This window comes from Myotis daubentonii, chromosome 3, assembly GCF_963259705.1.
Source record: "Myotis daubentonii chromosome 3, mMyoDau2.1, whole genome shotgun sequence".
Classification (NCBI taxonomy): domain Eukaryota; kingdom Metazoa; phylum Chordata; class Mammalia; order Chiroptera; family Vespertilionidae; genus Myotis; species Myotis daubentonii.
The window spans coordinates 94,744,231-94,761,370 of record NC_081842.1 but is presented as its reverse complement, the minus strand read 5'-3'; positions in this window follow the sequence as shown (position 1 = coordinate 94,761,370).

Here is a 17,140-nt window from a genome sequence, read left to right as displayed (position 1 = left end):
AATCCATTCTCAATTCTTTTTATGAATAATTATTTCTCTTTCATTTAATGTCTCTATCAAGGTAGATGCAACTTCTGAGCATCAGATATATAAAGTAACCTTCTTTATAACACAAGGAAATCAAATGAACAGCAAATGATTTGTCATAAAAACACTTTTCATGTTTTAGCAAATAACAACAAAAGTTTGTACCACTAATCCTTAACTCCAGAAAAATATGATAAAATTATTAAAGTATTTATTAAATATATTTATTATCTGATTATTTATTACAAAAGAAGAGATTCCTCACATGTCAATTTATAAAATAGTACATTTTGACTGCTATTTTACAAAGTTGTTTTAAGTGGCAGTTTAACTATGGTTGGTGTCAGTTTGTAAAATCTGACTGCAAATGTAGTAAAATTAAATGTTTTCTTAAATCAATAGCCCCCTACATTTCTCCCAATTCCAAATCTAAAAGAATTTTATTTCTCAAATTACTCAAAATAGCATAGGTAATTACATTAATTATTATTTTTACTAGTAGCCCAGTGCATGAAATTAGTGCACATTAAAAGGGAATTAGCAGAAATATTTTAATATTGCTATTTGCCCTTTCTCTATAATAGAAGTGTGAGAGATGAAAGGAAATTAGTAAAATGTATATGAAAATAATATATAAATTTATTAATAAATAAACAGTAACAAAAGGATATAACAACAACAGAGGCATGATATGAAAATGACAAAAACATGATATGAAAACAACAAAAACATGATATAAAAACAGCAGTGATGCAAACAATGACTGATAAAGTGATTCAACTTATTCTAATATTTCCCTGTACACCACATTAAGAGTGAAAACGCTTTCAGAGTGCTTGACTAATTTCCCTTGTAATGAAGTATTTAGAACTTTAACTGTAACGTCACATGCTCTTCAAACTCGAGAGAAAGCAACATATAACTGACAATGTGCGAAAACGGATTCAGGTAGGACTATGCCTACTCCGTCTAGAGTTTGTCCTTGTGATTTATTAATAGTCATCACAAATGCTGGCATCACGGGAAACCGTCGTCGAATCAATTTCAATGGTAGGCCAGTGTCAGATGGGGACAAATTAATTCTTGGAATCAGAACAGCCTCTCCCTCTGCAGATCCTGTTAATACTTCAGCTTCGATAATGTTAGGTCATAATCTTTTGATAATAAATCTGGTACCATTACAAAGACCCCATTTACTATTGAGATTTCTCAGTAGCGTGATGATTGTACACACTTTCAATTTTAATTTATGACACGGCATTCCTGAAGGAGTAATACTATTAAGAAATTCAATGGGAAAATTTTCCTTTTCAGCATCATCTGTGGAATCAATGGAATCATCACTCAAATATGTGTGAAAATCTCCATTGAGTATATCCAAAATTTCTTCATTTAACTTTTGAACATGCTCATTTTTTTCACAAAGAATTTCATGTTTAGATATATTTTTAATATTATCTATAGATAGAGTATTTCCAAAGATAGCTTCAATAATGGATCCATTACAAATCATTTCACAGGGGATTTCAATAATATCCATTCCTAAATGAAAACTGCTATCAACTTTACCATCTCCAAGTTTTACTAACCATCCACTATAAGCAGAATCCTCTGATCTCATATTTGTTGTAAGAAACAACTGTCTGAAACATCCCCAAACATTACAGTACTTTAAACTCGTTTGTACTATGGCCAATTGCATAGCATTTGGTACAATACTGAGACATTGTTGAAAATCCCCTCCACGAAGGAGAACTTTCCCACCAAATAGAACATTCAAATTCATAATTTCTCTTAGTAATCTGTCTATGGCATTTATAGCATGACTGGATGCCATGGTGCATTCATCAATAATGGGAAGTTGGGCCTTTTTAATAGTTTTAGCAACTTCACTGTTTATATCTAGTCTAGAAATAGAAGTTTCATTTAATGGACTCAGTAATTTATATTGGGAATGAAAGGTTCTTCCACCAAGAAGTACATTTTCAGCAATTCCTGTAGACACTGTGGGTAAAACAGTACCACCACGACCTCTCATATGATGTATTAACACTTTATACAGATAAGCAGGTGAATAGGATTCCTAGCTGGCAGGCCCCTGACAGCAAGCTGGCCACCTGTCAATTCCGTGAGGAATGGGGCTCCCTCCACCCTGCTGTCAGGGTCTGGGGTACAGGTGAATGCCTCCTCCCTATTGTCAGGGTCTGGTTTGAAGGCCAGCCATGCCCCCTGTTGGGCCAGACCCAGAGTTATACCACGCCGTGTCCTCCGCCTCAGCAACCCAGGACTGACTGCTGCTGGGTGATCCTGGTGCTCCAAGGGTAGGTTCTTTCCTCAGGCCTTGCAGGAAACAGCTTGGGGAGGGCACAGCCCTTGGCAAGGCAACCCAGGTCTCAGTACTTCCATGCTCCACTCTGAGGGTGGGTTCCTGCCTGAAACCTCGCCCACCGGGGAAACAGCTGGGGGAGGGCGAAGCTGTTTCCAAGACGACCCCTGCAGGACTGACTTCCTTCCAGTTGGTCGAGCTTTGGACTTGATGTTACACTCAGGGTTTTTCTTTTCTTTTTTTTTTATTGCTTAAAGTATTACAAAGGGTATTACATATGTGTCCATTTTTCCCCCCCGCCCTAGAGAGTCCCCTAGCCTCCCCTATCCCCCCGGTGTCTTATGTCCATTGGTTATGCTTATATGCATGCATACAAGTCCTTTGGTTGATCTCTTACCCCCCTACCTCCTGCACCCACCCTCCCTGGCCTTCCCGCTGCAGTTTGACAATCTGTTTGAGGCAGCTCTGCCTCTGTATCTATTATTGTTCAAAAGTTTATAATAGTCTCTATTATCCATGAATGAGTGAGATCATGTGGTATTTTTCCTTCATTGACTGGCTTATTTCACTTAGCATAATGCTCTCCAGTTCCATCCATGCCGTTGCAAATGGTAAGAGTTCCTTCCTTTTTAGAGCAGCATAGTATTCCATCGTGTAGATGTACCACAGTTTTCTAATCCATTCATCTACTGATGGGCACTTAGGCTGTTTCCAGATCTTAGCTATGGTGAATTGTGCTGCTATGAACATAGGGGTGCATATATCCTTTCTGATTGGTGTTTCTGGTTTCTTGGGATATATTCCTAGAAGTGGGATCACAGGGTCAAATGGGAGTTCCATTTTCAGTTTTTTGAGGAAACTCCATACTGTCTTCCATAGTGGCTGCACCAGTCTGCATTCCCACCAGCAGTGCACAAGTGTTCCTTTTTCTCCACATCCTCTCCAGCACTTGTCGTTTGTTGATTTGTTGATGATAGCCAGTCTGACAGGTGTGAGATGGTACCTCATTGTTGTTTTGATTTGCATCTCTCGGATGATTAGTGACTTTGAGCATGTTTTCATATATCTCTTGGCCTTCTGTATGTCCTCTTTCAAAAAGTGTCTATTTAGGTCCTTTGCCCATTTTTTGATTGGATTGTTTATCTTCCTTTTGTTAAGTTGTATGAGTTCCCTATGAATTTTGGAGATTAGGCCCTTATCAGATATGTCATTGGCAAATATGTTTTCCCACACAGTGGGTTTTCTCGTTGTTTTGTTGATGGTTTCTTTTGCTGTGCAGAAGCTTTTTATTTTGATGTAGTCCCATTTGTTCATTTTCTCTTTCGTTTCAAGTGCCCTAGGAGCTGTATCAGTGAAGAAATTGCTTCGGCATATGTCTGAGATTTTGTTGCCTTTGGATTCTTCTAGAATTTTTATGGTTTCCTGTCGTACATTTAAGTCCTTTATCCATTTTGAGTTTATTTTTGTGTATGGTGTAAGTTGGTGGTCTAGTTTCATTTTCTTGCATATATCTGTCCAATTTTCCCAGCACCATTTATTGAAGAGACTATCTTGGCTCCATTGTATGTTCTTGCCTCCTTTGTCAAATATTAATTGAGCATATTGGTTCGGGCCGATTTCTGGGCTCTCTATTCTATTCCATTGATCTATATGCCTATTCTTGTGCCAGTACCAGGCAGTTTTGAGAACAGTGGCTTTGTAATACATCTTGATATCTGGTATTGAGATCCCACCTACTTTGTTCTTTTTCAGGATTGCTGCAGCTATTCGGGGTCTTTTTTTTATTCCAGATGAATTTTTGGAGAGTTCGTTCTAGATCTCTGAAGTATGCTGTTGGTATTTTAATGGGAAGTGTGTTGAATTTATAGATTGCTTTGGGTAGTATGGACATTTTAATGATGTTGATTCTACCAATCCATGAACACGGTATGTTCTTCCATCTGTTTATGTCTTCCTCTATATCTTTTTTCAACGTCCTGTAGTTTTCTGAGTAGAGGTCTTTTACCTCTTTAGTTAAGTTTATTCCTAGGTAGCTTAATTTTTTTGGTGCGATGGTAAACGGGATTGTTTTTATAATCTCTCTTTCTGAAAGTTCACTACTGGTGTATAGAAATGCCTCAGATTTCTTGGGGTTAATTTTGTATCCTGCTACATTGCCAAATTCATGTATTAAGTCTAGTAGCTTTTTGATGGAATCTCTAGGGTTTTGTATGTATAATATCATGTCGTCTGCAAATAAGGACAGTTTTACTTCCTCTTTTCCAATTTGGATGCCTTTTATTTCTTCTTCTTGCCGAATTGCAATGGCTGACACTTCCAGTACTATATTGAACAGGAGTGGTGAGAGGGGGCATCCCTGTCTTGTTCCTGTTCTTAGGGGAAATGGTGTTAGTTTTTGTCCATTGAGTATGATGCTGGCTGTGGGCCTGTCATATATGGCTTTTATTATGTTGAGGTATGATCCTTCTACTCCCACCTTACTGAGAGTTTTTATCAAAAATGGGTGTTGAATTTTGTCAAATGCTTTCTCTGCATCAATTGATATGACCATGTGGTTTTTTTCTTTCAATTTGTTTATGTGATGTATCACGTTTATTGATTTGCGGATATTGTACCATCCTTGCATCCCTGGGATAAATCCTACTTGGTCGTGGGGTATGATCTTTCTGATGTACTGCTGGATCCGATTTGCTAAGATTTTGTTGAGGATTTTGGCATCTATGTTCATGAGGGATATTGGCCTGTAATTCTCTTTCATTGTGTTGTCTTTACCTGGTTTTGGTATTAGGGTGATGCTGGCTTCATAGAATGAGCTTGGAAGTGTCCCTTCCTCTTGAATTTTTTGTAGTAGTCTGAGGAGGATAGGTTTTAGTTCTTCCTTGAATGTTTGGTAAAACTCCCCTGTGAAGCCGTCTGGTCCTGGGTTTTTGTTTGATGGAAGCTTTTTGATGACTGCTTCAATTTCTTCCATAGTTATTGGCCTGTTGAGATTTTTAGATTCTTCCTGATTGAGTTTTGGAATGTTGTATTTTTCTAGGAATTTGTCCATTTCCTCCAGGTTGTCTAGTTTGTTGGAGTAGAGCTGTCCATAGTATTTTTTAACAATCATTTGTATTTCTGTGGGGTCTGTTGTTATTTCGCCTCTATCGTTTCTGATTTTGTTTATTTGGGTCCTCTCTCTTTGCTTCTTGGTGAGTCTGGCTAGAGGTTTGTCAATCTTGTTTATCCTTTCAAAGGACCAGCTCTTGGTTTCATTGATTTTCTGTATTGTTTTTTTTTTGGTCTCTCTGTCATTTATTTCTGCTCTAATCTTTATTATCTCCTTCCTTCTGCTCACTCTGGGGTTTTCTTGTTGCTCTCTTTCTAAATCTTTGAGTTGTAGAGTTAGATGATTTACTACCATTTTTTCTTGTTTTTTGAGATAGGCCTGTAGCGCTATAAACTTCCCTCTCAGGACTGATTTCATTGTGTCCCATAGGTTTTGGATTGTTGTGTTTTCATTGTCATTAGTTTCCAGGATGTTTTTAATTTCTTCATTGATCTCATTGGTAACCCAGTCAATATTTAATAGCATGCTATTCAGCTTCCAGGTGTTTGAGTATTTTGGGTTGTTTTTATTGTAGTTTATTTCTAGTATTATGCCATCGTGGTCTGCGAAGATGCTTTTTATGATTTCAATCTTCTTGAATTTGGGGATACTTTGCTTGTGACCCAATATGTGGTCTATTTTTGAAGATGTCCCATGAGCACCTGAGAAGAACGTACATTCCCTGGCTTTGGGGTGAAGTGTTCTGAAAATGTCTATTAAGTCCATCTGATCTAGTGAGTCATTTAGGATTGCTGTATCTTTGCTGATTGTTTGTCTATAGGACTTATCCAGTGCTGTCAATGGTGTATTAAAGTCCCCTACTATGATTGTATTGTTGTCGATCTCTCCTTTGATATCTTCCAGGAGTTTTTTTATGAATTTGGGTGCTCCTGCATTGGGTGCATATATGCTTACCAGGGTTATATCTTCTTGTTGTATTGATCCCTTTAGTATTATGAAGTGGCCTTCCTTATCTCTTGTTATGGCCTTCACTTTGAGGTCTATTTTGTCCGATATAAGTATTGCTACCCCAGCTTTCTTTTCCTTTCCATTTGCCTGAAAGATATTTTTCCATCCTTTCACTTTCAGTCTGTGTGAGTCCCTTCTAATGAGGTGGGTTTCTTGTGGACAGCAGATGTATGGGTCATGTTTTTTTTATCCATTCAGCCACTCGATGTCTTTTGGTTGGAGCATTTAGTCCATTTATGATTAAAGTTATTATTGAAAGGTACTTGTTTGTAGCCATTTCTTTTTTTGTGTGTGTGGCTGTTTTCTTTCTGAGCTTTTTATTTCTTCTTTTTATACCAGTCCCTTTAGCATTCCTTGCATTGCTGGCTTGGTGGTGATAAACTCCCTTAGCCTTTTTTTGTCTGTGAAGCTTCTTATTTCCCCTTCCAGTTTGAATGATAGCCTTGCTGGATAGAGTATTCTTGGATTGAATCCTTTGCTTTGCATCACTTTGTAAATTTCCGTCCATTCTTTTCTGGCCTGATGAGTTTCTGTTGAGAAATCATTTGATAATCTAATGGGAGATCCCTTGTATGTGACTTTCCGTCTCTCTCTTGCGGCCTGTAAGATTTTCTCTTTGTCCTGAACATTTGCCATGGTAATTATGATGTGTCTTGGTGTGGGTCTTTTTGGGTTCACCTTGTATGGGACTCTCTGGCCTTGTGTGAGTTTTTTCTTCCCCACCTCAGGGAAGTTTTCTGATATTATTTCTTCGAATAGGTTTTCTAATCCTTGTTCATCTTTCTGTTGTTCTGGTACCCCTATTATTCGTATGTTGTTTCGTTTCATGTTGTCCCAAAGCTCCCTTAGGCTCTCCTCCTGTCTTTTAATTTTTTTCTCCAATTGCAGTACATTTTGGGTGTGTTTTGCTTCCTTGTCTTCTAATTCACTAATTCGGTCCTCCGCTTCTCCTAGCCTACTGTTGATACTTTCAATGGTGTTTTTTATTGCAGCTATATCACTCTTCATTTCTTCTTGGGTCTTACTTAAGTTGTTGATTTTTTCATCTGTTTCTTCTTGCTTCTTTCAGAGGTTGTTGATTTTTCCCTCCATCCGGTTTATGCACTCTAGGACCCTTATTCTGAATTCTTTTTCTGTCATGTTGCATGCCTCTGTATTACTTAGCTGCTTTTCTGGAAAGTCCTCCTTCTCTTTCCTTTGGGGGTTTCTTTGTCTACCCATGTTTGATCTCACTGACATATCTAGACGTTGAGTCGTTCAGTGGCTGCTCCCTTGGTGGCAGTGACTCCTTGGTCTGTGGTTGCTCTTCGGGCGTTTGCAGTAGCAGCTGCTCTTCAGTTGGCAGCAGCTCCTCTGGAGGGTGCTGTTCACAGCTGTGGTGGCTCTTCTGGCTGGTGAGGGGCGGTTTCACGTACAGCTGCTGTTCCTTAGCAGAGGGTGTGGTGCTTAGTAGGCTGCTATTGCTCGGATCTGCTGCGTTGATTTAAGGGCACAAAATACAACGCAACAAGGCACCACGTACCAGGCACTAAACACAAATATATTCACAATATTAATAACCCCAAGTAAAGGTGACCACCCGAATAAAGAGAATTAGGGGATAAGGAAGAAGGAAGAGATAAAGATAAAAGAGAAAAAAGAAAAGAAAAGTAGGGATCAAAAAAGGGAGTGCAAAAATGAAATTGGGAAAAAGAAGGGGGGAAAATAAAAGCGAGAAAAGAAAAGAAAAAAAAGAGCGAAAAAAGAGAATGAAGTGGAAGAGGGGAAGAGACTTTTTATATGAGGAGAATACTCCTATAGAACTGCCACTAATCCCAGCAAATTCCAGCAACAGCTCCCTGTTTATGGATGCAAACTAGAAACAACCAATAATATAACGATGAAAATAGAATGGAGAACACTAATCCCAAAATAAAATAAAGAGAAAATAAAACGGCACTTTAAAAGATGGTAAAATGGTAGCAGTAATAATGCTGGTTAAAAATAAGAAAGTAGTAATTAAAAGGGTAAAATCAGGAAAAAGAAGATGGATAAAGAAGAGGGAAAAAAAGAAGAAGAAAAAAAAGGAGAAAAAAAAGAAAAAAGAAAAAAAATTGGTTTCTTAGTTAAAAGGTGAAAAAAGAAAAAAAAAATTGCAGTAGTGAAGGTCCTTCGGTTTTTCTATTCTTCAGTCTGGCTCACCTTTAGTCCTGCCAGGTATTCAGGAGAGTGTTGAGTTTCCCTGTGATACACTGTTCCTCTGTGTTGTAAACCACAGTCCTTATTTCAAAGCAGGCCTTATTTGTTTCTCAGGCTGCCTTATTTTGTGTTTAGCAAAGAGTCAGTTTGTGGCTCAGCCTCTGGGTGGCAGTGTTCTGGGGTTGGCCTCTGAGGCTATATGGCATTGAAAATCCTTCTATAGGCCAGACCCTGTTAACTCCCAGGGACTGATCAGATTATTTTAATCCTTGATCTTGTTCAGGGTGGAATCTGGGTGTGGCTGTGCTCCTTGCCTGGGGGCTGGGGGGGAGGAGTCTCACTCTCCAGAGAGAATGGCTGCCCCAGTCCTGGGCTAAGGGGTGTCTCAGCACTCAACACTCAATTCACTGCCACTTCTCCTGGCCCCCCTTCTCTCCTCAGTCTCTCCCCAGATTCCACTCCTCTGCACCCTCTCCCTCTCTTCAGCACAGGTGAGTGTCTGTATCTGAAATGTCCCATGAACAGGATTTGGTGAGAACAAACAAACAGAAGCTGGCCGCGGAAACGGGGAAGGCTTAGGTTCTGTAAGCTCCTCTCTTACTGGCACTGCATGGTCAGGTCAGCTCTTCAGGCTGCCCCCTTAGGCTCAGTCCTCTGTGGTCACAGAACCCAGTTCTCAAATCCCCTGGCAGCACCAGGAATCCCGCAGATCTCCTTTCCCCCGTCAGGGGCTGTGCCTGTCCCAGGGGACGAAGCTGTCTGCCATGCGGTCTCCCTCCGACCCTCTGGGCTCAGAGGTCTGGCAAACTTTCCTGCCCAAATCCCTGTTTTTTTTTACCTTTCCAGGGGAGTTCTGCCCTGCCCGGCTGCAAACCGTCTCACCAGCTGAGCAATTTTGCCAATTCGGGGTGGGTGTTACTAGTTTCAGCTGCTAACTCCATTTGCTCCCCCCCAGGGTTTTTCTATAAATAGATTTCTAAAGGTATCAGAGACTTATATGTTTTTAATTATTATTATTTTTAAAATCTTTATTGTTGAAAGTATTACATATGCCCCTTTTAATTATTTAATTATTTTTAAGGAGGATTTTACTTTATGACTTTAACAGTCTTGACTTTAAACACCATAATATCAAGTGAAAGAACACCTTACAGCCATTTCTAAGCTTGATTTTACACCGAAATCCCTGGAAAGTATAGTCTTATGTAAGGGAATAGTTCAGTTGAGGTTTGGCTTCTGTAACTAAAAGTAATTTTCATTTGAGATTTACATATTATGTTTTCATTTTTATAGAAGGAAATTATATAAAATTATACTCTATTCATATAGTATTAACAAACAAACTCTACGTTTTCCTTATCTAGTAGTTCAATGCATTTGAACAGAGGGTACAAAACTAAAACTAATGTCTTAAAGTGTAATAGATATGTGTTTTTGCCAGGTGTATCTTGGAGAACTTAGGATATTCATTTAGGCTAAGGCTGGATGGGAAGCAATGGGATTTGTTGGTAATAATTCAATACTACAGCTCATTTACCATACTAAATAGCAAATATTCTAGTATAGGGGATAGAAATATAGTTTCCTCACAGACTGCAGTTATATTTTTAAAGTATTATCCACAGCTTGACATGATGTGATTTTATTTCATAAGGACACTATGTCACTATTTGAATTTTGCATGAAATATTAATTAGACCAAGGAATTAATGTAATTTAAATTCTGTCTTGGTAGGCGATAGATATAACTTAACTGACATGAAAGATAAAAGGTCCCCCTGACTCAAGAGTAATATAAAAATAGTAAAAGTGATACAAAAATAGTAAAATTCAGATATAGTTTTGAATTAGATAGGCTGGTACACTTTTTTTTTTTTTTTTTTTTTTTTTTTTTTTTTTTTTTTTTTTACTTTGTAAGGTTCCTTATGGACTGCATTACTATTCAACTATCAGTTGTATTTATTAGTCTGACATTTCAATACATATTATTTTTGTTGCTTATGGTTACCATTAAATGGCCCTTAAATATGTGGCCCTTTTGATCTGGACATGAGCAATCTTCTTCCCACAAGAGTTGATAGATTGTCATTTGTAGTTGATGTTAATCAAATTGCCTGGAGTTTATATAATTGCTGAATGATTTTGATCCCATATTGCCGACTAACTGAACATATATCCCTAATAATTTTTTTGGTAAAAAATATTTTAAGATCACTGTTATTCTCCTGTAATTATTGGCATTTGTTGGATGCAGCATAAATCACAAACAAATAGGCACATTCCTGAGTTTATATGTATACCTTAATTAGGACATTGAAAATACAATATAATACAACCCCTGGATGATAACATTATTTACTTCTAATGAATGATTTAAAATTTAATTGACTACTTTTATAGCAGTAACAAATGGAAAACGGTATTCTATTCTCCAAGCATTTTTCAAAAAATTAATGAGGCAATAAGAGCTTTATAAAGCAGCTAACCACTTGTTAATTGATCTGTTATTAGGATTATATTAAACCAGGAGTAATATATTTGTTTCTAAATGACTTTAAAATGGACAAGGTAGTCACACTTTTCTTGAAAAATATTTAGTCTGTTGCTTAGGTAACCACTTAGGCATTTATTATAATTGAGTAGTTGACAGATCATTAGTGAAATAAATATATGATCTCTATGAACTCATATCTATCTACAAGTACTATCTATCTTGTGATGTGAGAATACATCATAGCCCTCAATAGTCATTCCTCCAAAGTCTTGATGGAAAGAGTGTTATGTTGGGGAAAATAAATGCAAGGAAATATTACCACCCTGTGAGAATTAATTTGCTTTGATTTTACCTGAAAACTTCTAGATATATTTAGCGGTATTCATTTGTGAAGCCCACATGTGAGCTAGCTAGCAGGATAAATGGAATAATTCACCTTTCAATATTACCTTGTTGGCATCCTTCAAACACTAAAAACTATTAGGATCCATTATAGTGCTTTTACCCCTCTCTCAACCCACATCCATAATTTAGCCCTAATTATTTCTACGAACAGGTAAATGTCTTCAGATATTGCAATTATAATAGATTCATCCTCTTCTATTCACCAATGTCACTTTTCTTTTCTTTCATCATAATTTGTGGGGGTTTCTAACTTAAATTCTTTCTTCTCAATCCTATGCTTGAAATTTGAAGTACCTTTTTGTGATTTGTCTCACTTTTGTTCATACACTTTTCAGAAATATTTTTTGAATAATTTTCACATAACACAACAATTTCCCAAAATTTCTTGTATTGGTTTGTTTTAGAAATTGAATGAGCCATATGTGTTCATCTGGCCAAATCAGGCATGCTGTCTTTTTCCACCCTAATAAACAAGAGCATATTAATCATGTAGTGAACCAATAAAAATGAATGCCTGATTAACTTCCTGACTAGAATTAATTACAACAGAAGCAGTTGTTCTTACAACATAAATTAGAGCTTATAAATGATACGGGTAATCAATGAATTACTGTTTCTGATATGGTGTTCAAATATGTGTATTAGATGTATTTTATTCACACCAATAGTAGGTTATCCAATGGTGATGAGATTCAAATTTCTAACATATATAGCCATTTTTATGAAAGTTTAAATAAATCAGAGTTGTGGATTTTTAGTTTAGTTCCTGTGAGCAAGCTAGCTATATTGTTAATTCTTATTTTGTATCCCTAATTATTTTATTTAAAGGCTAGGATTGTTATTGTATTAGACTGAACATACAGTATTGAAGTATTTCTTAAGAGGCCTCATAAAATAAGAGGCACCAGTTATCTGGCATAATTATTTTTCTAATACCTACAACTGTTTATTTTAATTTTCTTTCCAGTAGATTCTCCCCTACATTATTTTTCATGAGGATATATTTTGGTTCAAAAAGAGAGAGCCATTTTTATTGCTTTTCTGGACATTTATCATTGCATTCTCTTGAGGAAAAAATGAAGAAAATTTTTCACTAGTTCTCTTATTTAAAAACTTTTTTCCAGTTTATTATGATTGATTTTGTGCTATTGTACCATTTTTATGGTTGTCCCCAAAGTCAGCAACTACCTATTTCTCATCTAACCTACTTGTGATAACGTACTATCAAAGTTGTAGTTGTGTAGTTGTAGTTGTTTTGTTTGTTTAGTTTTTACAAGTTCTCTTTTTGTGGTTTTATCATTTGTTTTTCCTTATGCTGAGTGATATATAGATCACTAGCTTATTTGTGATATAATATAAACATTGTGGGATTTAATGGTGCTTATTTTATTGGATTATTTTTCTCTTTCTAAACTTTTGAAAATAAAAAATAAGCCAATATTTTCCAACATTTTAACAATGACTTTGAAACTCAATAGGAAATCACACAATTAGTGCTTTGTATATGTGCTTATGCATAGTATGTATATAAGCAGTTTTTTATTTAATGATTTGGAGGATTTGAGATAAACAATTACTAATATTTAAGAATTTATAAAGATTAATATAATTTTTGTGAGTTGTGCTGCATCTCACTTTATCTTTAGCCTTAAGAAACTTTCCACTCAAGGATGCAAGTTTAAAGTTATAAAATATGAATCTTTTTCAGTGATTTCTTCTTTTGGTGAAAGAAGACTAGGTAACTAGGACAAATTCCTCGCTGGGAACAATTAAAAATTCGAGCAAAATACATGTTAAAACAATTAATTACATCTTGTTTATTACAAACTCACCAAAACTAAATGACTTAAAAGAGCAACAATGTATCTAATTCCTGGGTTAAAATTTTGCAGATCATTCTGGTATGAGCCAGGTTTAGCTAGTAATGGCTGACCTCACATATCTTCCAGCTGATGTTACGCGGAGCTGTTACTTGGCTTACTTGCTGCATCTGGAATGCCTGGGATGACTGGAGTCTCTTTACACAGAGTCTTTCATTCTCGGGCAGGGTAGCCTGCTCATGTGTTGGTTGTAAAGCTGTACTAGCACCAAGCGGAGAAGCTGTAAGAAACAATTGAGTGTTGGACTTTGAGCTCATGCAATGCTACTCTGCAGCATTCTATTAGCCTAAGCAAGTCAAAAAGCCAGAGAAACTTAAGAGGTGGGGACATAGACTTTGAGACTCCATCTCTTGATTGGAGGAGCTGTGAAATATTTCTGCCACAGAAAGATTCCACAAAGGAGTGGGAAGTTCCAGGGCTATGTTTCAGGAAAAGAAGGAAGTCCAAAATATTTAAATTGACATTTGGATCTACTCTTTTCCTTGTCATCTGTTCATTGCAGGAAGAGGATGGAAAATCCAACATTGTGAGTTATGCGTTTGAAAGCTTTGTAGAAATAGAGAGGCAAAAAGGAGAATCCCAAGACATACCAGGGACGGACACCTTCATAAATGCCCCATATATTGGGATGGACTTTGAGAGCTACACTGTGACAAGTCTCCTGACAAGAAATAAATTCCGGATTAAATTAAATTTTGTTCTGGAGAAAGAGACCATCCTCTAGGACTCAAATAATTTCTATAACTTTTTATATATAATAGCTGGGATTTAATCTAAAACAAAAGTAAATAAAACAAAACAAACATAAAAATACTTGTTCAAAAATTCTAGGAAATGTGAGCAGAGGGAGAACCAAGATGGCGGCATAGGTTAATGCCGGAGTTTGCTGCTTTGAACAACTACTTCAAAAGTGAAACCAAAAAACGGAAGGGACATCACCCAGAACCACAGGAACGCTGGCTGAGTGGAAGTCCTACAACTAGGAGGAAAGAGAAACACACACGGACACTCAGAGGAGGCGCAGTGCTGAAGTCAAATTCTGAGGTGCGGAGTGCGCGGAGCGGGCTGGCGGCGGAGGGCGAGGTTGTTGTTTTCAATCGGGAGGGAGTCGCAGACTCTGAGCACCAGATCCGGGCGAGTCTTTAGGGACCCAGACTCAAACGGGAGAAGCGGGACTGTCTGGCTTCGGTCAGAGCGAGTGCAGCTTTCTCTCCCAGCTTTGCAGCGGGTGCTGGGACTCAGAGAGGCAGAGCCCCTGGGGACAGGACTGAGAGCCGCCATAACTGCTCTCTCTGGCCCACCCTGTTGATCCTGTTCGACCCGCCCTGCCCAAGCCCTGCACAGAGGCATTTGCCGGATAGCCTCAGGCAAAGGCTAGATTAGCACCTCCCTAGAGGACAGAAGTTCTCTCACTGCTGACACAGCTGATTCTCATAGCCACTTGGCCTGGAGGTCAAACCCTCCCTGGAATTAGCTACAACAATCAAGATTTAACTATAAGACTGCGAACAAAGACCACTAGGGGGTGCACCAAGGAAGCATAACAAAATGCGGAGACAAAGAAACAGGACAAAATTGTCAAAGGAAGATATAGAGTTCAGAACCACACTTTTAAGGTCTCTCAAGAACTGTTTAGAAGCTGCCGATAAACTTAATGAGATCTACACGAAAACTAATAAGACCCTCGATCTTATATTGGGGAACCAACTAGAAATTAAGCATACACAGACTGAAATAACGAATATTATACAGACGCCCGACAGCAGACCAGAGGAGCGCAAGAATCAAGTCAATGATTCGAAATGCGAGGAAGCAAAAAACATCCAACCGGAAAAGCAAAATGAAAAAAGAATCCAAAAATGCGAGGATAGTGTAAGGAGCCTCTGGGACAGCTTCAAGCGTACCAACATCAGAATTATAGGGGTGCCAGAAGATGAGAGAGAGCAAGATATTGAAAACCTATTTCAAGAAATAATGACAGAAAACTTCCCCCACCTGGTGAAAGAAATGGACTTACAGGTCCAAGAAGCGCGGAGAACCCCAAACAAAAGGAATCCAAAGAGGACCACACCAAGACACATCATAATTAAAATGCCAAGAGCAAAAGATAAAGAGAGAATCTTAAAAACAGCAAGAGAAAGAAACTCAGTTACCTACAAGGGCATACCCATACGACTGTCAGCTGATTTCTCAACAGAAACTTTGCAGGCCAGAAGGGAGTGGCAAGAAATATTCAAAGTGATGAATACCAAGAACCTACAACCAAGATTACTTTATCCAGCAAAGCTATCATTCAGAATTGAAGGTCAGATAAAGAGCTTCACAGATAAGGAAAAGCTAAAGGAGTTCATCACCACCAAACCAGGATTATATGAAATGCTGAAAGGTATCCTTTAAGAAGAGGAAGAGGAAGAAAAAGGTAAAGATACAAATTATGAACAACAAATATGCATCTATCAACAAGTGAATCTAAGAATCAAGTGAATAAATAATCTGATGAACAGAATGAACTGTTGATTATAATAGAATCAGGGACATAGAAAGGGAATGGACTGACTATTCTTGGGGGGGAAAGGGGTGTGGGAGATGTGGGAAGAGACTGGACAATAATCGTGCACCTATGGATGAGGACAGTGGGTGGGGAGTGAGGGCGGAGGGTGGGGCGGGAACTGGGAGGAGGGGAGTTATGGGGGGGGGGAAAGAGGAACAAATGTAATAATCTGAACAATAAAGATTTAATTAAAAAAAAAATTCTAGAGAAAAGTTGACAACAGAGGTGATCCAGATAAAATCCAAGTTCTTTAAGTTAGTCTGCTTAATATGTCAAAATGAGAAATGATTAGCTTCAGTATTTTCGGAAAGAATCATAAAGTTTAGTTAAGCAATAACTAAAAAATCTAGAGTTGAAAAGGAAAATGTTATTTTTGAAATTTATAATTCAGCAAATTAGTTTTGTGGGATAATTCATAAACTTAAAGAAAGATCAGTAGAAAAATATACAGAATGAAAAATGAAGAGAAAAAATAATAGACAAATATAGAAAAGAAGGTGATATAGGAGATATATTGAGAGAGTATAGCATAATTGTGATTAACCCCACCCATATTTGTGCAGAAGCAATATTTAAAGAGATAACCACTGAAAATTTTCTGAAACTGATGAAAGTCATTAATTTTACCAAAATGTATACAGGATAAGTAAGGATAAATTTTTAAAAAACTCCACATTTATTAATATAAAAGCAAACTACTGAGAATCAAATCATACAAAAATATTAAGATGTCTTAAGTAAAAAGAAAGAATATCTTTAAAGGCTCTAAAGTCTACAAAGTATGTTTTCTGAGAGAATCAAAGACATCCAAATAAATGTTTTCACTGGATATTCTTCTACATCACAGACAGAAAAAGAAAGGTTAATTATTATCAATGCATTATTATCACTCACATAGTTTCCTACCGCTGCTATTATTAATTACACACATTTATTATGTTCCTAGAGGCCTGGTGCACAAAAATTTGTGCACTCGGAGGGGAGGGGGGACCTCTCAGCCCCGCCTGTGCCCTCTTGCAGTCTGGGACCCTTCAGGAGATAACGACCTGCTGGCTTAGGCCTGCTCCCGGGTGGCAGAGGGCAGGCCCAATCCCTAGGTGCAGCCCCTGGTCTGGCTCAGAGCAGGGCTGATTGGGGAGTTGGGGTGCTGCCCCTTGTCATGCACAGAGCCGCAGGGCGATCAGGGGGTTTGGACGCTGCCCCCTGTCATGCTGATCCTGGT